General features: G+C 42.4%; 13 non-coding genes across 13 annotated transcripts; all 13 read right to left on the bottom strand.

Moving 5' to 3' along the window:
* Window positions 1-504: 504 nt before the first annotated feature.
* Window positions 505-586, bottom strand: TRNAS-GCU (transfer RNA serine (anticodon GCU)). The gene has a single exon. It is a non-coding gene; the product is annotated as a tRNA-Ser (tRNA).
* A 2,158-nt stretch (window positions 587-2,744) lies between these two features.
* Window positions 2,745-2,826, bottom strand: TRNAS-GCU (transfer RNA serine (anticodon GCU)). The gene has a single exon. It is a non-coding gene; the product is annotated as a tRNA-Ser (tRNA).
* Window positions 2,827-4,984: 2,158 nt separating this feature from the next.
* TRNAS-GCU (transfer RNA serine (anticodon GCU)) lies at window positions 4,985-5,066 on the bottom strand. The gene has a single exon. It is a non-coding gene; the product is annotated as a tRNA-Ser (tRNA).
* Window positions 5,067-7,224: 2,158 nt separating this feature from the next.
* On the bottom strand, window positions 7,225-7,306 carry TRNAS-GCU (transfer RNA serine (anticodon GCU)). Its single transcript has one exon. It is a non-coding gene; the product is annotated as a tRNA-Ser (tRNA).
* Window positions 7,307-9,464: 2,158 nt separating this feature from the next.
* TRNAS-GCU (transfer RNA serine (anticodon GCU)) lies at window positions 9,465-9,546 on the bottom strand. Its single transcript has one exon. It is a non-coding gene; the product is annotated as a tRNA-Ser (tRNA).
* A 1,048-nt stretch (window positions 9,547-10,594) lies between these two features.
* TRNAS-GCU (transfer RNA serine (anticodon GCU)) lies at window positions 10,595-10,676 on the bottom strand. The gene has a single exon. It is a non-coding gene; the product is annotated as a tRNA-Ser (tRNA).
* Window positions 10,677-11,724: 1,048 nt separating this feature from the next.
* TRNAS-GCU (transfer RNA serine (anticodon GCU)) lies at window positions 11,725-11,806 on the bottom strand. The gene has a single exon. It is a non-coding gene; the product is annotated as a tRNA-Ser (tRNA).
* Window positions 11,807-13,228: 1,422 nt separating this feature from the next.
* TRNAS-GCU (transfer RNA serine (anticodon GCU)) lies at window positions 13,229-13,310 on the bottom strand. The gene has a single exon. It is a non-coding gene; the product is annotated as a tRNA-Ser (tRNA).
* A 1,048-nt stretch (window positions 13,311-14,358) lies between these two features.
* Window positions 14,359-14,440, bottom strand: TRNAS-GCU (transfer RNA serine (anticodon GCU)). Its single transcript has one exon. It is a non-coding gene; the product is annotated as a tRNA-Ser (tRNA).
* A 1,048-nt stretch (window positions 14,441-15,488) lies between these two features.
* Window positions 15,489-15,570, bottom strand: TRNAS-GCU (transfer RNA serine (anticodon GCU)). Its single transcript has one exon. It is a non-coding gene; the product is annotated as a tRNA-Ser (tRNA).
* Window positions 15,571-16,618: 1,048 nt separating this feature from the next.
* Window positions 16,619-16,700, bottom strand: TRNAS-GCU (transfer RNA serine (anticodon GCU)). Its single transcript has one exon. It is a non-coding gene; the product is annotated as a tRNA-Ser (tRNA).
* A 3,288-nt stretch (window positions 16,701-19,988) lies between these two features.
* Window positions 19,989-20,070, bottom strand: TRNAS-GCU (transfer RNA serine (anticodon GCU)). The gene has a single exon. It is a non-coding gene; the product is annotated as a tRNA-Ser (tRNA).
* A 2,158-nt stretch (window positions 20,071-22,228) lies between these two features.
* On the bottom strand, window positions 22,229-22,310 carry TRNAS-GCU (transfer RNA serine (anticodon GCU)). Its single transcript has one exon. It is a non-coding gene; the product is annotated as a tRNA-Ser (tRNA).
* Between the last annotated feature and the right edge of the window lie 911 nt (window positions 22,311-23,221).

Raw genomic sequence — 23,221 nt, 5'->3', positions numbered from 1 at the left:
ATCATCCTACATTTAAAAATTCTTCTCCTGGATCATCCTTGCCATCTTTCTGGTTTTCCACAGCTTTACTCATGGGCGCTGTGGCTTAGTTGGTTAAAGCGCCTGTCTAGTAAACGGGAGATCCTCAGTTCAACTCTCAGCAGTGCCTTGTTCTCTTATTCTGGTCAATAATCAGCTCTTTTTTCCAAAAGGGAGATGTTCACTAGCCAATGACATTAAAGATGCTCGTCCCACATCCGTAGAATACTCCACCCGAGTGGCAAAGAGTCAGCTCTGGTTTAGTTTTAACAAGTAGATGGTTGCAACGTTTTGCAAAATGTAGGATGGCATAAGGCACGATAAATTAGAGGTGCCGATTCACTATTGCCTGACTGATACGCTACATAATGCCTGTAAATATGTTTAGAGACTTCAATAGCATCCTTCTTGAACGGTGATGGTAAATTTTCTTCCTCGGGGCATTGCTTGCGCTGAGCATAGAGAATTTTCCAAAAAGGAATTATACGACGAGGATGGGATTCGAACCCATGCGTGCAGAGCACAATGGATTAGCAGTCCATCGCCTTAACCACTCGGCCACCCCGTCAACAAAAGTACCTTTACCGAACCCACATTTGGAAAACAGTCGTGATGATTCTTAGGCTTCATTTTCTTTCCACATGCAACAGCGCCGTACATCAGACATTGGCTCAGCAGGTCTTGTTTTACATCCAACGTGATGACCCATGCTAATGGCATAAATACTAAACATTCAGTCCTCTCTGCTTCTCATTTATGTTGGCATTTCCCTAGCATTCCCTAAATCTGTCAATTCTGCCTTCTATCTAACTTTTAAAGTAAAACAGGCCGCAATTCATGCAAGGCAAATGCATGGATTACATACCTATGGACAAATTATCCATGTCTTTTCCAAAAAGGATCGTCCCAAGCCGATTTCATTTAGAATTGTCACGATGCAAAATGACAGAGAACTGCATGCTGCTGCCAAGTATGTGATGGGACTCGACTTCCTTGCTGTTCTATAGTGGTAGCCACCTGAAACTACATGCTGCATAGGATCTGTTCACACTTAATTTGCCATCTCTGTGACAAATAGCAAAACTTAGAACCACTCCTCAAAATCATCCTACATTTAAAAATTCTTCTCCTGGATCATCCTTGCCATCTTTCTGGTTTTCCACAGTTTTGCTCATGGGCGCTGTGGCTTAGTTGGTTAAAGCGCCTGTCTAGTAAACAGGAGATCCTGAGTTCAACTCTCAGCAGTGCCTTGTTCTCTTATTCTGCTCAATAATCAGCTTTTTTTTCCAAAAGGGAGATGTTCACTAGCCAATGACATTAAAGATGCTCGTCCCACATCCCTAGAATACTCCACCCGAGTGGCAAAGAGTCAGCTCTGGTTTAGTTTTAACAAGTAGATGGTTGCAACGTTTTGCAAAATGTAGGATGGCATAAGGCACGATAAATTAGAGGTGCCGATTCACTATTGCCTGACTGATACGCTACATAATGCCTGTAAATATGTTTAGAGACTTCAATAGCATCCTTCTTGAACGGTGATGGTAAATTTTCTTCCTCGGGGCATTGCTTGCGCTGAGCATAGAGAATTTTCCAAAAAGAAATGATACGACGAGGATGGGATTGGAACCCATGCGTGCAGAGCACAATGGATTAGCAGTCCATCGCCTTAACCACTCGGCCACGCCGTCAACAAAAGTACTTTTACCGAACCCACATTTGGAAAACAGTCGTGATGATTCTTAGGCTTCATTTTCTTTCCACATGCAACAGCGCCGTACATCAGACATTGGCTCAGCAGGTCTTGTTTTACATCCAACGTGATGACCCATGCTAATGGCATAAATACTAAACATTCAGTCCTCTCTGCTTCTCATTTATGTTGGCATTTCCCTAGCATTCCCTAAATCTGTCAATTCTGCCTTCTATCTAACTTTTAAAGTAAAACAGGCCACAATTCATGCAAGGCAAATGCATGGATTACATACCTATGGACAAATTATCCATGTCTTTTCCAAAAAGGATCTTCCCAAGCCGATTTCATTTAGAATTGTCACGATGCAAAATGACAGAGAACTGCATGCTGCTGCCAAGTATGTCATGGGACTCGACTTCCTTGCTGTTCTATAGTGGTAGCCACCTGAAACTACATGCTGCATAGGATCTGTTCACACTTAATTTGCCATCTCTGTGACAAATAGCAAAACTTAGAACCACTCCTCAAAATCATCCTACATTTAAAAATTCTTCTCCTGGATCATCCTTGCCATCTTTCTGGTTTTCCACAGCTTTACTCATGGGCGCTGTGGCTTAGTTGGTTAAAGCGCCTGTCTAGTAAACGGGAGATCCTCAGTTCAACTCTCAGCAGTGCCTTGTTCTCTTATTCTGGTCAATAATCAGCTCTTTTTTCCAAAAGGGAGATGTTCACTAGCCAATGACATTAAAGATGCTCGTCCCACATCCGTAGAATACTCCACCCGAGTGGCAAAGAGTCAGCTCTGGTTTAGTTTTAACAAGTAGATGGTTGCAACGTTTTGCAAAATGTAGGATGGCATAAGGCACGATAAATTAGAGGTGCCGATTCACTATTGCCTGACTGATACGCTACATAATGCCTGTAAATATGTTTAGAGACTTCAATAGCATCCTTCTTGAACGGTGATGGTAAATTTTCTTCCTCGGGGCATTGCTTGCGCTGAGCATAGAGAATTTTCCAAAAAGGAATTATACGACGAGGATGGGATTCGAACCCATGCGTGCAGAGCACAATGGATTAGCAGTCCATCGCCTTAACCACTCGGCCACCCCGTCAACAAAAGTACCTTTACCGAACCCACATTTGGAAAACAGTCGTGATGATTCTTAGGCTTCATTTTCTTTCCACATGCAACAGCGCCGTACATCAGACATTGGCTCAGCAGGTCTTGTTTTACATCCAACGTGATGACCCATGCTAATGGCATAAATACTAAACATTCAGTCCTCTCTGCTTCTCATTTATGTTGGCATTTCCCTAGCATTCCCTAAATCTGTCAATTCTGCCTTCTATCTAACTTTTAAAGTAAAACAGGCCGCAATTCATGCAAGGCAAATGCATGGATTACATACCTATGGACAAATTATCCATGTCTTTTCCAAAAAGGATCGTCCCAAGCCGATTTCATTTAGAATTGTCACGATGCAAAATGACAGAGAACTGCATGCTGCTGCCAAGTATGTGATGGGACTCGACTTCCTTGCTGTTCTATAGTGGTAGCCACCTGAAACTACATGCTGCATAGGATCTGTTCACACTTAATTTGCCATCTCTGTGACAAATAGCAAAACTTAGAACCACTCCTCAAAATCATCCTACATTTAAAAATTCTTCTCCTGGATCATCCTTGCCATCTTTCTGGTTTTCCACAGTTTTGCTCATGGGCGCTGTGGCTTAGTTGGTTAAAGCGCCTGTCTAGTAAACAGGAGATCCTGAGTTCAACTCTCAGCAGTGCCTTGTTCTCTTATTCTGCTCAATAATCAGCTTTTTTTTCCAAAAGGGAGATGTTCACTAGCCAATGACATTAAAGATGCTCGTCCCACATCCCTAGAATACTCCACCCGAGTGGCAAAGAGTCAGCTCTGGTTTAGTTTTAACAAGTAGATGGTTGCAACGTTTTGCAAAATGTAGGATGGCATAAGGCACGATAAATTAGAGGTGCCGATTCACTATTGCCTGACTGATACGCTACATAATGCCTGTAAATATGTTTAGAGACTTCAATAGCATCCTTCTTGAACGGTGATGGTAAATTTTCTTCCTCGGGGCATTGCTTGCGCTGAGCATAGAGAATTTTCCAAAAAGAAATGATACGACGAGGATGGGATTGGAACCCATGCGTGCAGAGCACAATGGATTAGCAGTCCATCGCCTTAACCACTCGGCCACGCCGTCAACAAAAGTACTTTTACCGAACCCACATTTGGAAAACAGTCGTGATGATTCTTAGGCTTCATTTTCTTTCCACATGCAACAGCGCCGTACATCAGACATTGGCTCAGCAGGTCTTGTTTTACATCCAACGTGATGACCCATGCTAATGGCATAAATACTAAACATTCAGTCCTCTCTGCTTCTCATTTATGTTGGCATTTCCCTAGCATTCCCTAAATCTGTCAATTCTGCCTTCTATCTAACTTTTAAAGTAAAACAGGCCACAATTCATGCAAGGCAAATGCATGGATTACATACCTATGGACAAATTATCCATGTCTTTTCCAAAAAGGATCTTCCCAAGCCGATTTCATTTAGAATTGTCACGATGCAAAATGACAGAGAACTGCATGCTGCTGCCAAGTATGTCATGGGACTCGACTTCCTTGCTGTTCTATAGTGGTAGCCACCTGAAACTACATGCTGCATAGGATCTGTTCACACTTAATTTGCCATCTCTGTGACAAATAGCAAAACTTAGAACCACTCCTCAAAATCATCCTACATTTAAAAATTCTTCTCCTGGATCATCCTTGCCATCTTTCTGGTTTTCCACAGCTTTACTCATGGGCGCTGTGGCTTAGTTGGTTAAAGCGCCTGTCTAGTAAACGGGAGATCCTCAGTTCAACTCTCAGCAGTGCCTTGTTCTCTTATTCTGGTCAATAATCAGCTCTTTTTTCCAAAAGGGAGATGTTCACTAGCCAATGACATTAAAGATGCTCGTCCCACATCCGTAGAATACTCCACCCGAGTGGCAAAGAGTCAGCTCTGGTTTAGTTTTAACAAGTAGATGGTTGCAACGTTTTGCAAAATGTAGGATGGCATAAGGCACGATAAATTAGAGGTGCCGATTCACTATTGCCTGACTGATACGCTACATAATGCCTGTAAATATGTTTAGAGACTTCAATAGCATCCTTCTTGAACGGTGATGGTAAATTTTCTTCCTCGGGGCATTGCTTGCGCTGAGCATAGAGAATTTTCCAAAAAGGAATCATACGACGAGGATGGGATTCGAACCCATGCGTGCAGAGCACAATGGATTAGCAGTCCATCGCCTTAACCACTCGGCCACCCCGTCAACAAAAGTACCTTTACCGAACCCACATTTGGAAAACAGTCGTGATGATTCTTAGGCTTCATTTTCTTTCCACATGCAACAGCGCCGTACATCAGACATTGGCTCAGCAGGTCTTGTTTTACATCCAACGTGATGACCCATGCTAATGGCATAAATACTAAACATTCAGTCCTCTCTGCTTCTCATTTATGTTGGCATTTCCCTAGCATTCCCTAAATCTGTCAATTCTGCCTTCTATCTAACTTTTAAAGTAAAACAGGCCGCAATTCATGCAAGGCAAATGCATGGATTACATACCTATGGAGAAATTATCCATGTCTTTTCCAAAAAGGATCGTCCCAAGCCGATTTCATTTAGAATTGTCACGATGCAAAATGACAGAGAACTGCATGCTGCTGCCAAGTATGTGATGGGACTCGACTTCCTTGCTGTTCTATAGTGGTAGCCACCTGAAACTACATGCTGCATAGGATCTGTTCACACTTAATTTGCCATCTCTGTGACAAATAGCAAAACTTAGAACCACTCCTCAAAATCATCCTACATTTAAAAATTCTTCTCCTGGATCATCCTTGCCATCTTTCTGGTTTTCCACAGTTTTGCTCATGGGCGCTGTGGCTTAGTTGGTTAAAGGGCCTGTCTAGTAAACAGGAGATCCTGAGTTCAACTCTCAGCAGTGCCTTGTTCTCTTATTCTGCTCAATAATCAGCACTTTTTTCCAAAAGGGAGATGTTCACTAGCCAATGACATTAAAGATGCTCGTCCCACATCCCTAGAATACTCCACCCGAGTGGCAAAGAGTCAGCTCTGGTTTAGTTTTAACAAGTAGATGGTTGCAACGTTTTGCAAAATGTAGGATGGCATAAGGCACGATAAATTAGAGGTGCCGATTCACTATTGCCTGACTGATACGCTACATAATGCCTGTAAATATGTTTAGAGACTTCAATAGCATCCTTCTTGAACGGTGATGGTAAATCTTCTTCCTCGGGGCATTGCTTGCGCTGAGCATAGAGAATTTTCCAAAAAGAAATCATACGACGAGGATGGGATTCGATCCCATGCGTGCAGAGCACAATGGATTAGCAGTCCATCGCCTTAACCACTCGGCCACCCCGTCAACAAAAGTACCTTTACCGAACCCACATTTGGAAAACAGTCGTGATGATTCTTAGGCTTCATTTTCTTTCCACATGCAACAGCGCCGTACATCAGACATTGGCTCAGCAGGTCTTGTTTTACATCCAACGTGATGACCCATGCTAATGGCATAAATACTAAACATTCAGTCCTCTCTGCTTCTCATTTATGTTGGCATTTCCCTAGCATTCCCTAAATCTGTCAATTCTGCCTTCTATCTAACTTTTAAAGTAAAACAGGCCACAATTCATGCAAGGCAAATGCATGGATTACATACCTATGGAGAAATTATCCATGTCTTTTCCAAAAAGGATCGTCCCAAGCCGATTTCATTTAGAATTGTCACGATGCAAAATGACAGAGAACTGCATGCTGCTGCCAAGTATGTGATGGGACTCGACTTCCTTGCTGTTCTATAGTGGTAGCCACCTGAAACTACATGCTGCATAGGATCTGTTCACACTTAATTTGCCATCTCTGTGACAAATAGCAAAACTTAGAACCACTCCTCAAAATCATCCTACATTTAAAAATTCTTCTCCTGGATCATCCTTGCCATCTTTCTGGTTTTCCACAGTTTTGCTCATGGGCGCTGTGGCTTAGTTGGTTAAAGCGCCTGTCTAGTAAACAGGAGATCCTGAGTTCAACTCTCAGCAGTGCCTTGTTCTCTTATTCTGCTCAATAATCAGCACTTTTTTCCAAAAGGGAGATGTTCACTAGCCAATGACATTAAAGATGCTCGTCCCACATCCCTAGAATACTCCACCCGAGTGGCAAAGAGTCAGCTCTGGTTTAGTTTTAACAAGTAGATGGTTGCAACGTTTTGCAAAATGTAGGATGGCATAAGGCACGATAAATTAGAGGTGCCGATTCACTATTGCCTGACTGATACGCTACATAATGCCTGTAAATATGTTTAGAGACTTCAATAGCATCCTTCTTGAACGGTGATGGTAAATTTTCTTCCTCGGGGCATTGCTTGCGCTGAGCATAGAGAATTTTCCAAAAGAAAATCATACGACGAGGATGGGATTCGAACCCATGCGTGCAGAGCACAATGGATTAGCAGTCCATCGCCTTAACCACTCGGCCACCCCGTCAATGAAAGTACTTTTACCGAACCCACATTTAGAAAACAGTCGTGATGATTCTTAGGCTTCATTTTCTTTCCACATGCAACAGCGCCGTACATCAGACATTGGCTCAGCAGGTCTTGTTTTACATCCAACGTGATGACCCATGCTAATGGCATAAATACTAAACATCCAGTCCTCTCTGCTTCTCATTTATGTTGGCATTTCCCTAGCATTCCCTAAATCTGTCAATTCTGCCTTCTATCTAACTTTTAAAGTAAAACAGGCCACAATTCATGCAAGGCAAATGCATGGATTACATACCTATGGACAAATTATCCATGTCTTTTCCAAAAAGGATCGTCCCAAGCCGATTTCATTTAGAATTGTCACGATGCAAAATGACAGAGAACTGCATGCTGCTGCCAAGTATGTGATGGGACTCGACTTCCTTGCTGTTCTATAGTGGTAGCCACCTGAAACTACATGCTGCATAGGATCTGTTCACACTTAATTTGCCATCTCTGTGACAAATAGCAAAACTTAGAACCACTCCTCAAAATCATCCTACATTTAAAAATTCTTCTCCTGGATCATCCTTGCCATCTTTCTGGTTTTCCACAGTTTTGCTCATGGGCACTGTGGCTTAGTTGGTTAAAGCGCCTGTCTAGTAAACAGGAGATCCTGAGTTCAACTCTCAGCAGTGACTTGTTCTCTTATTCTGCTCAATAATCAGCTTTTTTTTCCAAAAGGGAGATGTTCACTAGCCAATGACATTAAAGATGCTCGTCCCACATCCCTAGAATACTCCACCCGAGTGGCAAAGAGTCAGCTCTGGTTTAGTTTTAACAAGTAGATGGTTGCAACGTTTTGCAAAATGTAGGATGGCATAAGGCACGATAAATTAGAGGTGCCGATTCACTATTGCCTGACTGATACGCTACATAATGCCTGTAAATATGTTTAGAGACTTCAATAGCATCCTTCTTGAACGGTGATGGTAAATTTTCTTCCTCGGGGCATTGCTTGCGCTGAGCATAGAGAATTTTCCAAAAAGGAATCATACGACGAGGATGGGATTCGAACCCATGCAAGCAGAGCACAATGGATTAGCAGTCCATCGCCTTAACTACTCGGCCACCCCGTCAACTAAAATACCTTTACCGAACCCACATTTGGAAAACAGTCGTGATGATTCTTAGGCTTCATTTTCTTTCCACATGCAACAGCGCCGTACATCAGACATTGGCTCAGCAGGTCTTGTTTTACATCCAACGTGATGACCCATGCTAATGGCATAAATACTAAACATTCAGTCCTCTCTGCTTCTCATTTATGTTGGCATTTCCCTAGCATTCCCTAAATCTGTCAATTCTGCCTTCTATCTAACTTTTAAAGTAAAACAGGCCACAATTCATGCAAGGCAAATGCATGGATTACATACCTATGGACAAATTATCCATGTCTTTTCCAAAAAGGATCGTCCCAAGCCGATTTCATTTAGAATTGTCACGATGCAAAATGACAGAGAACTGCATGCTGCTGCCAAGTATGTCATGGGACTCGACTTCCTTGCTGTTCTATAGTGGTAGCCACCTGAAACTACATGCTGCATAGGATCTGTTCACACTTAATTTGCCATCTCTGTGACAAATAGCAAAACTTAGAACCATTCCTCAAAATCATCCTACATTTAAAAATTCTTCTCCTGGATCATCCTTGCCATCTTTCTGGTTTTCCACAGCTTTGCTCATGGGTGCTGTGGCTTAGTTGGTTAAAGCGCCTGTCTAGTAAACGGGAGATCCTCAGTTCAACTCTCAGCAGTGCCTTGTTCTCTTATTCTGCTCAATAATCAGCTCTTTTTTCCAAAAGGGAGATGTTTACTAGCCAATGACATTAAAGATGCTCGTCCCACATCCGTAGAATACTCCACCCGAGTGGCAAAGAGTCAGCTCTGGTTTAGTTTTAACAAGTAGATAGTTGCAACGTTTTGCAAAATGTAGGATGGCATAAGGCACGATAAATTAGAGGTGCCGATTCACTATTGCCTGACTGATACGCTACATAATGCCTGTAAATATGTTTAGAGACTTCAATAGCATCCTTCTTGAACGGTGATGGTAAATTTTCTTCCTCGGGGCATTGCTTGCGCTGAGCATAGAGAATTTTCCAAAAAGGAATCATACGACGAGGATGGGATTCGAACCCATGCGTGCAGAGCACAATGGATTAGCAGTCCATCGCCTTAACCACTCGGCCACCCCGTCAACAAAAGTACCTTTACCGAACCCACATTTGGAAAACAGTCGTGATGATTCTTAGGCTTCATTTTCTTTCCACATGCAACAGCGCCGTACATCAGACATTGGCTCAGCAGGTCTTGTTTTACATCCAACGTGATGACCCATGCTAATGGCATAAATACTAAACATTCAGTCCTCTCTGCTTCTCATTTATGTTGGCATTTCCCTAGCATTCCCTAAATCTGTCAATTCTGCCTTCTATCTAACTTTTAAAGTAAAACAGGCCACAATTCATGCAAGGCAAATGCATGGATTACATACCTATGGAGAAATTATCCATGTCTTTTCCAAAAAGGATCGTCCCAAGCCGATTTCATTTAGAATTGTCACGATGCAAAATGACAGAGAACTGCATGCTGCTGCCAAGTATGTGATGGGACTCGACTTCCTTGCTGTTCTATAGTGGTAGCCACCTGAAACTACATGCTGCATAGGATCTGTTCACACTTAATTTGCCATCTCTGTGACAAATAGCAAAACTTAGAACCACTCCTCAAAATCATCCTACATTTAAAAATTCTTCTCCTGGATCATCATTGCCATCTTTCTGGTTTTCCACAGTTTTCCACAGTTTTGCTCATGGGCGCTGTGGCTTAGTTGGTTAAAGCGCCTGTCTAGTAAACAGGAGATCCTGAGTTCAACTCTCAGCAGTGCCTTGTTCTCTTATTCTGCTCAATAATCAGCACTTTTTTCCAAAAGGGAGATGTTCACTAGCCAATGACATTAAAGATGCTCGTCCCACATCCCTAGAATACTCCACCCGAGTGGCAAAGAGTCAGCTCTGGTTTAGTTTTAACAAGTAGATGGTTGCAACGTTTTGCAAAATGTAGGATGGCATAAGGCACGATAAATTAGAGGTGCCGATTCACTATTGCCTGACTGATACGCTACATAATGCCTGTAAATATGTTTAGAGACTTCAATAGCATCCTTCTTGAACGGTGATGGTAAATTTTCTTCCTCGGGGCATTGCTTGCGCTGAGCATAGAGAATTTTCCAAAAAGGAATCATACGACGAGGATGGGATTCGAACCCATGCGTGCAGAGCACAATGGATTAGCAGTCCATCGCCTTAACCACTCGGCCACCCCGTCAACAAAAGTACCTTTACCGAACCCACATTTGGAAAACAGTCGTGATGATTCTTAGGCTTCATTTTCTTTCCACATGCAACAGCGCCGTACATCAGACATTGGCTCAGCAGGTCTTGTTTTACATCCAACGTGATGACCCATGCTAATGGCATAAATACTAAACATTCAGTCCTCTCTGCTTCTCATTTATGTTGGCATTTCCCTAGCATTCCCTAAATCTGTCAATTCTGCCTTCTATCTAACTTTTAAAGTAAAACAGGCCACAATTCATGCAAGGCAAATGCATGGATTACATACCTATGGAGAAATTATCCATGTCTTTTCCAAAAAGGATCGTCCCAAGCCGATTTCATTTAGAATTGTCACGATGCAAAATGACAGAGAACTGCATGCTGCTGCCAAGTATGTGATGGGACTCGACTTCCTTGCTGTTCTATAGTGGTAGCCACCTGAAACTACATGCTGCATAGGATCTGTTCACACTTAATTTGCCATCTCTGTGACAAATAGCAAAACTTAGAACCACTCCTCAAAATCATCCTACATTTAAAAATTCTTCTCCTGGATCATCATTGCCATCTTTCTGGTTTTCCACAGTTTTCCACAGTTTTGCTCATGGGCGCTGTGGCTTAGTTGGTTAAAGCGCCTGTCTAGTAAACAGGAGATCCTGAGTTCAACTCTCAGCAGTGCCTTGTTCTCTTATTCTGCTCAATAATCAGCACTTTTTTCCAAAAGGGAGATGTTCACTAGCCAATGACATTAAAGATGCTCGTCCCACATCCCTAGAATACTCCACCCGAGTGGCAAAGAGTCAGCTCTGGTTTAGTTTTAACAAGTAGATGGTTGCAACGTTTTGCAAAATGTAGGATGGCATAAGGCACGATAAATTAGAGGTGCCGATTCACTATTGCCTGACTGATACGCTACATAATGCCTGTAAATATGTTTAGAGACTTCAATAGCATCCTTCTTGAACGGTGATGGTAAATTTTCTTCCTCGGGGCATTGCTTGCGCTGAGCATAGAGAATTTTCCAAAAAGGAATCATACGACGAGGATGGGATTCGAACCCATGCGTGCAGAGCACAATGGATTAGCAGTCCATCGCCTTAACCACTCGGCCACCCCGTCAACAAAAGTACCTTTACCGAACCCACATTTGGAAAACAGTCGTGATGATTCTTAGGCTTCATTTTCTTTCCACATGCAACAGTGCCGTACATCAGACATTGGCTCAGCAGGTCTTGTTTTACATCCAACGTGATGACCCATGCTAATGGCATAAATACTAAACATTCAGTCCTCTCTGCTTCTCATTTATGTTGGCATTTCCCTAGCATTCCCTAAATCTGTCAATTCTGCCTTCTATCTAACTTTTAAAGTAAAACAGGCCACAATTCATGCAAGGCAAATGCATGGATTACATACCTATGGAGAAATTATCCATGTCTTTTCCAAAAAGGATCGTCCCAAGCCGATTTCATTTAGAATTGTCACGATGCAAAATGACAGAGAACTGCATGCTGCTGCCAAGTATGTGATGGGACTCGACTTCCTTGCTGTTCTATAGTGGTAGCCACCTGAAACTACATGCTGCATAGGATCTGTTCACACTTAATTTGCCATCTCTGTGACAAATAGCAAAACTTAGAACCACTCCTCAAAATCATCCTACATTTAAAAATTCTTCTCCTGGATCATCATTGCCATCTTTCTGGTTTTCCACAGTTTTCCACAGTTTTGCTCATGGGCGCTGTGGCTTAGTTGGTTAAAGCGCCTGTCTAGTAAACAGGAGATCCTGAGTTCAACTCTCAGCAGTGCCTTGTTCTCTTATTCTGCTCAATAATCAGCACTTTTTTCCAAAAGGGAGATGTTCACTAGCCAATGACATTAAAGATGCTCGTCCCACATCCCTAGAATACTCCACCCGAGTGGCAAAGAGTCAGCTCTGGTTTAGTTTTAACAAGTAGATGGTTGCAACGTTTTGCAAAATGTAGGATGGCATAAGGCACGATAAATTAGAGGTGCCGATTCACTATTGCCTGACTGATACGCTACATAATGCCTGTAAATATGTTTAGAGACTTCAATAGCATCCTTCTTGAACGGTGATGGTAAATTTTCTTCCTCGGGGCATTGCTTGCGCTGAGCATAGAGAATTTTCCAAAAAGAAATCATACGACGAGGATGGGATTCGAACCCATGCGTGCAGAGCAATAATCAGCACTTTTTTCCAAAAGGGAGATGTTCACTAGCCAATGACATTAAAGATGCTCGTCCCACATCCCTAGAATACTCCACCCGAGTGGCAAAGAGTCAGCTCTGGTTTAGTTTTAACAAGTAGATGGTTGCAACGTTTTGCAAAATGTAGGATGGCATAAGGCACGATAAATTAGAGGTGCCGATTCACTATTGCCTGACTGATACGCTACATAATGCCTGTAAATATGTTTAGAGACTTCAATAGCATCCTTCTTGAACGGTGATGGTAAATTTTCTTCCTCGGGGCATTGCTTGCGCTGAGCATAGAGAATTTTCCAAAAAGGAATCATACGACGAGGATGGGATTCGAACCCATGCGTGCAGAGCACAATGGATTAGCAGTCCATCGCCTTAACCACTCGGCCACCCCGTCAACAAAAGTACCTTTACCGAACCCACATTTGGAAAACAGTCGTGATGATTCTTAGGCTTCATTTTCTTTCCACATGCAACAGTGCCGTACATCAGACATTGGCTCAGCAGGTCTTGTTTTACATCCAACGTGATGACCCATGCTAATGGCATAAATACTAAACATTCAGTCCTCTCTGCTTCTCATTTATGTTGGCATTTCCCTAGCATTCCCTAAATCTGTCAATTCTGCCTTCTATCTAACTTTTAAAGTAAAACAGGCCACAATTCATGCAAGGCAAATGCATGGATTACATACCTATGGAGAAATTATCCATGTCTTTTCCAAAAAGGATCGTCCCAAGCCGATTTCATTTAGAATTGTCACGATGCAAAATGACAGAGAACTGCATGCTGCTGCCAAGTATGTGATGGGACTCGACTTCCTTGCTGTTCTATAGTGGTAGCCACCTGAAACTACATGCTGCATAGGATCTGTTCACACTTAATTTGCCATCTCTGTGACAAATAGCAAAACTTAGAACCACTCCTCAAAATCATCCTACATTTAAAAATTCTTCTCCTGGATCATCATTGCCATCTTTCTGGTTTTCCACAGTTTTCCACAGTTTTGCTCATGGGCGCTGTGGCTTAGTTGGTTAAAGCGCCTGTCTAGTAAACAGGAGATCCTGAGTTCAACTCTCAGCAGTGCCTTGTTCTCTTATTCTGCTCAATAATCAGCACTTTTTTCCAAAAGGGAGATGTTCACTAGCCAATGACATTAAAGATGCTCGTCCCACATCCCTAGAATACTCCACCCGAGTGGCAAAGAGTCAGCTCTGGTTTAGTTTTAACAAGTAGATGGTTGCAACGTTTTGCAAAATGTAGGATGGCATAAGGCACGATAAATTAGAGGTGCCGATTCACTATTGCCTGACTGATACGCTACATAATGCCTGTAAATATGTTTAGAGACTTCAATAGCATCCTTCTTGAACGGTGATGGTAAATTTTCTTCCTCGGGGCATTGCTTGCGCTGAGCATAGAGAATTTTCCAAAAAGAAATCATACGACGAGGATGGGATTCGAACCCATGCGTGCAGAGCACAATGGATTAGCAGTCCATCGCCTTAACCACTCGGCCACCCCGTCAACAAAAGTACCTTTACCGAACCCACATTTGGAAAACAGTCGTGATGATTCTTAGGCTTCATTTTCTTTCCACATGCAACAGCGCCGTACATCAGACATTGGCTCAGCAGGTCTTGTTTTACATCCAACGTGATGACCCATGCTAATGGCATAAATACTAAACATTCAGTCCTCTCTGCTTCTCATTTATGTTGGCATTTCCCTAGCATTCCCTAAATCTGTCAATTCTGCCTTCTATCTAACTTTTAAAGTAAAACAGGCCACAATTCATGCAAGGCAAATGCATGGATTACATACCTATGGAGAAATTATCCATGTCTTTTCCAAAAAGGATCGTCCCAAGCCGATTTCATTTAGAATTGTCACGATGCAAAATGACAGAGAACTGCATGCTGCTGCCAAGTATGTGATGGGACTCGACTTCCTTGCTGTTCTATAGTGGTAGCCACCTGAAACTACATGCTGCATAGGATCTGTTCACACTTAATTTGCCATCTCTGTGACAAATAGCAAAACTTAGAACCACTCCTCAAAATCATCCTACATTTAAAAATTCTTCTCCTGGATCATCATTGCCATCTTTCTGGTTTTCCACAGTTTTCCACAGTTTTGCTCATGGGCGCTGTGGCTTAGTTGGTTAAAGCGCCTGTCTAGTAAACAGGAGATCCTGAGTTCAACTCTCAGCAGTGCCTTGTTCTCTTATTCTGCTCAATAATCAGCACTTTTTTCCAAAAGGGAGATGTTCACTAGCCAATGACATTAAAGATGCTCGTCCCACATCCCTAGAATACTCCACCCGAGTGGCAAAGAGTCAGCTCTGGTTTAGTTTTAACAAGTAGATGGTTGCAACGTTTTGCAAAATGTAGGATGGCATAAGGCACGATAAATTAGAGGTGCCGATTCACTATTGCCTGACTGATACGCTACATAATGCCTGTAAATATGTTTAGAGACTTCAATAGCATCCTTCTTGAACGGTGATGGTAAATTTTCTTCCTCGGGGCATTGCTTGCGCTGAGCATAGAGAATTTTCCAAAAAGGAATCATACGACGAGGATGGGATTCGAACCCATGCGTGCAGAGCACAATGGATTAGCAGTCCATCGCCTTAACCACTCGGCCACCCCGTCAACAAAAGTACCTTTACCGAACCCACATTTGGAAAACAGTCGTGATGATTCTTAGGCTTCATTTTCTTTCCACATGCAACAGCGCCGTACATCAGACATTGGCTCAGCAGGTCTTGTTTTACATCCAACGTGATGACCCATGCTAATGGCATAAATACTAAACATTCAGTCCTCTCTGCTTCTCATTTATGTTGGCATTTCCCTAGCATTCCCTAAATCTGTCAATTCTGCCTTCTATCTAACTTTTAAAGTAAAACAGGCCACAATTCATGCAAGGCAAATGCATGGATTACATACCTATGGAGAAATTATCCATGTCTTTTCCAAAAAGGATCGTCCCAAGCCGATTTCATTTAGAATTGTCACGATGCAAAATGACAGAGAACTGCATGCTGCTGCCAAGTATGTGATGGGACTCGACTTCCTTGCTGTTCTATAGTGGTAGCCACCTGAAACTACATGCTGCATAGGATCTGTTCACACTTAATTTGCCATCTCTGTGACAAATAGCAAAACTTAGAACCACTCCTCAAAATCATCCTACATTTAAAAATTCTTCTCCTGGATCATCATTGCCATCTTTCTGGTTTTCCACAGTTTTCCACAGTTTTGCTCATGGGCGCTGTGGCTTAGTTGGTTAAAGCGCCTGTCTAGTAAACAGGAGATCCTGAGTTCAACTCTCAGCAGTGCCTTGTTCTCTTATTCTGCTCAATAATCAGCACTTTTTTCCAAAAGGGAGATGTTCACTAGCCAATGACATTAAAGATGCTCGTCCCACATCCCTAGAATACTCCACCCGAGTGGCAAAGAGTCAGCTCTGGTTTAGTTTTAACAAGTAGATGGTTGCAACGTTTTGCAAAATGTAGGATGGCATAAGGCACGATAAATTAGAGGTGCCGATTCACTATTGCCTGACTGATACGCTACATAATGCCTGTAAATATGTTTAGAGACTTCAATAGCATCCTTCTTGAACGGTGATGGTAAATTTTCTTCCTCGGGGCATTGCTTGCGCTGAGCATAGAGAATTTTCCAAAAAGAAATCATACGACGAGGATGGGATTCGAACCCATGCGTGCAGAGCACAATGGATTAGCAGTCCATCGCCTTAACCACTCGGCCACCCCGTCAACAAAAGTACCTTTACCGAACCCACATTTGGAAAACAGTCGTGATGATTCTTAGGCTTCATTTTCTTTCCACATGCAACAGCGCCGTACATCAGACATTGGCTCAGCAGGTCTTGTTTTACATCCAACGTGATGACCCATGCTAATGGCATAAATACTAAACATTCAGTCCTCTCTGCTTCTCATTTATGTTGGCATTTCCCTAGCATTCCCTAAATCTGTCAATTCTGCCTTCTATCTAACTTTTAAAGTAAAACAGGCCACAATTCATGCAAGGCAAATGCATGGATTACATACCTATGGACAAATTATCCATGTCTTTTCCAAAAAGGATCGTCCCAAGCCGATTTCATTTAGAATTGTCACGATGCAAAATGACAGAGAACTGCATGCTGCTGCCAAGTATGTGATGGGACTCGACTTCCTTGCTGTTCTATAGTGGTAGCCACCTGAAACTACATGCTGCATAGGATCTGTTCACACTTAATTTGCCATCTCTGTGACAAATAGCAAAACTTAGAACCACTCCTCAAAATCATCCTACATTTAAAAATTCTTCTCCTGGATCATCCTTGCCATCTTTCTGGTTTTCCACAGTTTTGCTCATTTGCGCTGTGGCTTAGTTGGTTAAAGCGCCTGTCTAGTAAACAGGAGATCCTGAGTTCAACTCTCAGCAGTGACTTGTTCTCTTATTCTGCTCAACAATCAGCTTTTTTTTCCAAAAGGGAGATGTTCACTAGCCAATGACATTAAAGATGCTCGTCCCACATCCCTAGAATACTCCACCCGAGTGGCAAAGAGTCAGCTCTGGTTTAGTTTTAACAAGTAGATGGTTGCAACGTTTTGCAAAATGTAGGATGGCATAAGGCACGATAAATTAGAGGTGCCGATTCACTATTGCCTGACTGATACGCTACATAATGCCTGTAAATATGTTTAGAGACTTCAATAGCATCCTTTTTGAACGGTGATGGTAAATCTTCTTCCTCGGGGCATTGCTTGCGCTGAGCATAGAGAATTTTCCAAAAAGAAATCATACGACGAGGATGGGATTCGATCCCATGCGTGCAGAGCACAATGGATTAGCAGTCCATCGCCTTAACCACTCGGCCACCCCGTCAACAAAAGTACCTTTACCGAACCCACATTTGGAAAACAGTCGTGATGATTCTTAGGCTTCATTTTCTTTCCACATGCAACAGCGCCGTACATCAGACATTGGCTCAGCAGGTCTTGTTTTACATCCAACGTGATGACCCATGCTAATGGCATAAATACTAAACATTCAGTCCTCTCTGCTTCTCATTTATGTTGGCATTTCCCTAGCATTCCCTAAATCTGTCAATTCTGCCTTCTATCTAACTTTTAAAGTAAAACAGGCCACAATTCATGCAAGGCAAATGCATGGATTACATACCTATGGAGAAATTATCCATGTCTTTTCCAAAAAGGATCGTCCCAAGCCGATTTCATTTAGAATTGTCACGATGCAAAATGACAGAGAACTGCATGCTGCTGCCAAGTATGTGATGGGACTCGACTTCCTTGCTGTTCTATAGTGGTAGCCACCTGAAACTACATGCTGCATAGGATCTGTTCACACTTAATTTGCCATCTCTGTGACAAATAGCAAAACTTAGAACCACTCCTCAAAATCATCCTACATTTAAAAATTCTTCTCCTGGATCATCCTTGCCATCTTTCTGGTTTTCCACAGTTTTGCTCATGGGCGCTGTGGCTTAGTTGGTTAAAGCGCCTGTCTAGTAAACAGGAGATCCTGAGTTCAACTCTCAGCAGTGCCTTGTTCTCTTATTCTGCTCAATAATCAGCACTTTTTTCCAAAAGGGAGATGTTCACTAGCCAATGACATTAAAGATGCTCGTCCCACATCCCTAGAATACTCCACCCGAGTGGCAAAGAGTCAGCTCTGGTTTAGTTTTAACAAGTAGATGGTTGCAACGTTTTGCAAAATGTAGGATGGCATAAGGCACGATAAATTAGAGGTGCCGATTCACTATTGCCTGACTGATACGCTACATAATGCCTGTAAATATGTTTAGAGACTTCAATAGCATCCTTCTTGAACGGTGATGGTAAATTTTCTTCCTCGGGGCATTGCTTGCGCTGAGCAAAGAGAATTTTCCAAAAGAAAATCATACGACGAGGATGGGATTCGAACCCATGCGTGCAGAACACAATGGATTAGCAGTCCATCGCCTTAACCACTCGGCCACCCCGTCAATGAAAGTACTTTTACCGAACCCACATTTAGAAAACAGTCGTGATGATTCTTAGGCTTCATTTTCTTTCCACATGCAACAGCGCCGTACATCAGACATTGGCTCAGCAGGTCTTGTTTTACATCCAACGTGATGACCCATGCTAATGGCATAAATACTAAACATCCAGTCCTCTCTGCTTCTCATTTATGTTGGCATTTCCCTAGCATTCCCTAAATCTGTCAATTCTGCCTTCTATCTAACTTTTAAAGTAAAACAGGCCACAATTCATGCAAGGCAAATGCATGGATTACATACCTATGGACAAATTATCCATGTCTTTTCCAAAAAGGATCGTCCCAAGCCGATTTCATTTAGAATTGTCACGATGCAAAATGACAGAGAACTGCATGCTGCTGCCAAGTATGTGATGGGACTCGACTTCCTTGCTGTTCTATAGTGGTAGCCACCTGAAACTACATGCTGCATAGGATCTGTTCACACTTAATTTGCCATCTCTGTGACAAATAGCAAAACTTAGAACCACTCCTCAAAATCATCCTACATTTAAAAATTCTTCTCCTGGATCATCATTGCCATCTTTCTGGTTTTCCACAGTTTTCCACAGTTTTGCTCATGGGCGCTGTGGCTTAGTTGGTTAAAGCGCCTGTCTAGTAAACAGGAGATCCTGAGTTCAACTCTCAGCAGTGCCTTGTTCTCTTATTCTGCTCAATAATCAGCACTTTTTTCCAAAAGGGAGATGTTCACTAGCCAATGACATTAAAGATGCTCGTCCCACATCCCTAGAATACTCCACCCGAGTGGCAAAGAGTCAGCTCTGGTTTAGTTTTAACAAGTAGATGGTTGCAACGTTTTGCAAAATGTAGGATGGCATAAGGCACGATAAATTAGAGGTGCCGATTCACTATTGCCTGACTGATACGCTACATAATGCCTGTAAATATGTTTAGAGACTTCAATAGCATCCTTCTTGAACGGTGATGGTAAATTTTCTTCCTCGGGGCATTGCTTGCGCTGAGCATAGAGAATTTTCCAAAAGGAAATCATACGACGAGGATGGGACTCGAACCCATGCGTGCAGAGCACAATGGATTAGCAGTCCATCGCCTTAACCACTCGGCCACCCCGTCAACAAAAGTACTTTTACCGAACCCACATTTGGAAAACAGTCGTGATGATTCTTAGGCTTCATTTTCTTTCCACATGCAACAGCGCCGTACATCAGACATTGGCTCAGCAGGTCTTGTTTTACATCCAACGTGATGACCCATGCTAATGGCATAAATACTAAACATTCAGTCCTCTCTGCTTCTCATTTATGTTGGCATTTCCCTAGCATTCCCTAAATCTGTCAATTCTGCCTTCTATCTAACTTTTAAAGTAAAACAGGCCACAATTCATGCAAGGCAAATGCATGGATTACATACCTATGGAGAAATTATCCATGTCTTTTCCAAAAAGGATCGTCCCAAGCCGATTTCATTTAGAATTGTCACGATGCAAAATGACAGAGAACTGCATGCTGCTGCCAAGTATGTGATGGGACTCGACTTCCTTGCTGTTCTATAGTGGTAGCCACCTGAAACTACATGCTGCATAGGATCTGTTCACACTTAATTTGCCATCTCTGTGACAAATAGCAAAACTTACAACCACTCCTCAAAATCATCCTACATTTAAAAATTCTTCTCCTGGATCATCCTTGCCATCTTTCTGGTTTTCCACAGTTTTGCTCATGGGCGCTGTGGCTTAGTTGGTTAAAGCGCCTGTCTAGTAAACAGGAGATCCTGAGTTCAACTCTCAGCAGTGCCTTGTTCTCTTATTCTGCTCAATAATCAGCACTTTTTTCCAAAAGGGAGATGTTCACTAGCCAATGACATTAAAGATGCTCGTCCCACATCCCTAGAATACTCCACCCGAGTGGCAAAGAGTCAGCTCTGGTTTAGTTTTAACAAGTAGATGGTTGCAACGTTTTGCAAAATGTAGGATGGCATAAGGCACGATAAATTAGAGGTGCCGATTCACTATTGCCTGACTGATACGCTACATAATGCCTGTAAATATGTTTAGAGACTTCAATAGCATCCTTCTTGAACGGTGATGGTAAATTTTCTTCCTCGGGGCATTGCTTGCGCTGAGCATAGAGAATTTTCCAAAAAGGAATCATACGACGAGGATGGGATTCGAACCCATGCAAGCAGAGCACAATGGATTAGCAGTCCATCGCCTTAACTACTCGGCCACCCCGTCAACAAAAGTACCTTTACCGAACCCACATTTGGAAAACAGTCGTGATGATTCTTAGGCTTCATTTTCTTTCCACATGCAACAGCGCCGTACATCAAACATTGGCTCAGCAGGTCTTGTTTTACATCCAACGTGATGACCCATGCTAATGGCATAAATACTAAACATTCAGTCCTCTCTGCTTCTCATTTATGTTGGCATTTCCCTAGCATTCCCTAAATCTGTCAATTCTGCCTTCTATCTAACTTTTAAAGTAAAACAGGCCACAATTCATGCAAGGCAAATGCATGGATTACATACCTATGGACAAATTATCCATGTCTTTTCCAAAAAGGATCGTCCCAAGCCGATTTCATTTAGAATTGTCACGATGCAAAATGACAGAGAACTGCATGCTGCTGCCAAGTATGTCATGGGACTCGACTTCCTTGCTGTTCTATAGTGGTAGCCACCTGAAACTACATGCTGCATAGGATCTGTTCACACTTAATTTGCCATCTCTGTGACAAATAGCAAAACTTAGAACCACTCCTCAAAATCATCCTACATTTAAAAATTCTTCTCCTGGATCATCCTTGCCATCTTTCTGGTTTTCCACAGTTTTGCTCATGGGCGCTGTGGCTTAGTTGGTTAAAGGGCCTGTCTAGTAAACAGGAGATCCTGAGTTCAACTCTCAGCAGTGCCTTGTTCTCTTATTCTGCTAAATAATCAGCACTTTTTTCCAAAAGGGAGATGTTCACTAGCCAATGACATTAAAGATGCTCGTCCCACATCCCTAGAATACTCCACCCGAGTGGCAAAGAGTCAGCTCTGGTTTAGTTTTAACAAGTAGATGGTTGCAACGTTTTGCAAAATGTAGGATGGCATAAGGCACGATAAATTAGAGGTGCCGATTCACTATTGCCTGACTGATACGCTACATAATGCCTGTAAATATGTTTAGAGACTTCAATAGCATCCTTCTTGAACGGTGATGGTAAATCTTCTTCCTCGGGGCATTGCTTGCGCTGAGCATAGAGAATTTTCCAAAAGGAAATCATACGACGAGGATGGGACTCGAACCCATGCGTGCAGAGCACAATGGATTAGCAGTCCATCGCCTTAACCACTCGGCCACCCCGTCAACAAAAGTACTTTTACCGAACCCACATTTGGAAAACAGTCGTGATGATTCTTAGGCTTCATTTTCTTTCCACATGCAACAGCGCCGTACATCAGACATTGGCTCAGCAGGTCTTGTTTTACATCCAACGTGATGACCCATGCTAATGGCATAAATACTAAACATTCAGTCCTCTCTGCTTCTCATTTATGTTGGCATTTCCCTAGCATTCCCTAAATCTGTCAATTCTGCCTTCTATCTAACTTTTAAAGTAAAACAGGCCACAATTCATGCAAGGCAAATGCATGGATTACATACCTATGGAGAAATTATCCATGTCTTTTCCAAAAAGGATCGTCCCAAGCCGATTTCATTTAGAATTGTCACGATGCAAAATGACAGAGAACTGCATGCTGCTGCCAAGTATGTGATGGGACTCGACTTCCTTGCTGTTCTATAGTGGTAGCCACCTGAAACTACATGCTGCATAGGATCTGTTCACACTTAATTTGCCATCTCTGTGACAAATAGCAAAACTTACAACCACTCCTCAAAATCATCCTACATTTAAAAATTCTTCTCCTGGATCATCCTTGCCATCTTTCTGGTTTTCCACAGTTTTGCTCATGGGCGCTGTGGCTTAGTTGGTTAAAGCGCCTGTCTAGTAAACAGGAGATCCTGAGTTCAACTCTCAGCAGTGCCTTGTTCTCTTATTCTGCTCAATAATCAGCACTTTTTTCCAAAAGGGAGATGTTCACTAGCCAATGACATTAAAGATGCTCGTCCCACATCCCTAGAATACTCCACCCGAGTGGGAAAGAGTCAGCTCTGGTTTAGTTTTAACAAGTAGATGGTTGCAACGTTTTGCAAAATGTAGGATGGCATAAGGCACGATAAATTAGAGGTGCCGATTCACTATTGCCTGACTGATA

The sequence above is a fragment of the Eleutherodactylus coqui genome, unplaced genomic scaffold (assembly GCF_035609145.1).
Source record: "Eleutherodactylus coqui strain aEleCoq1 unplaced genomic scaffold, aEleCoq1.hap1 HAP1_SCAFFOLD_456, whole genome shotgun sequence".
Taxonomy (NCBI): Eukaryota; Metazoa; Chordata; class Amphibia; order Anura; family Eleutherodactylidae; genus Eleutherodactylus; species Eleutherodactylus coqui.
The sequence above is the reverse complement of the archived record's forward strand: the minus strand, read 5'-3'. Positions and strand labels throughout refer to the sequence as shown.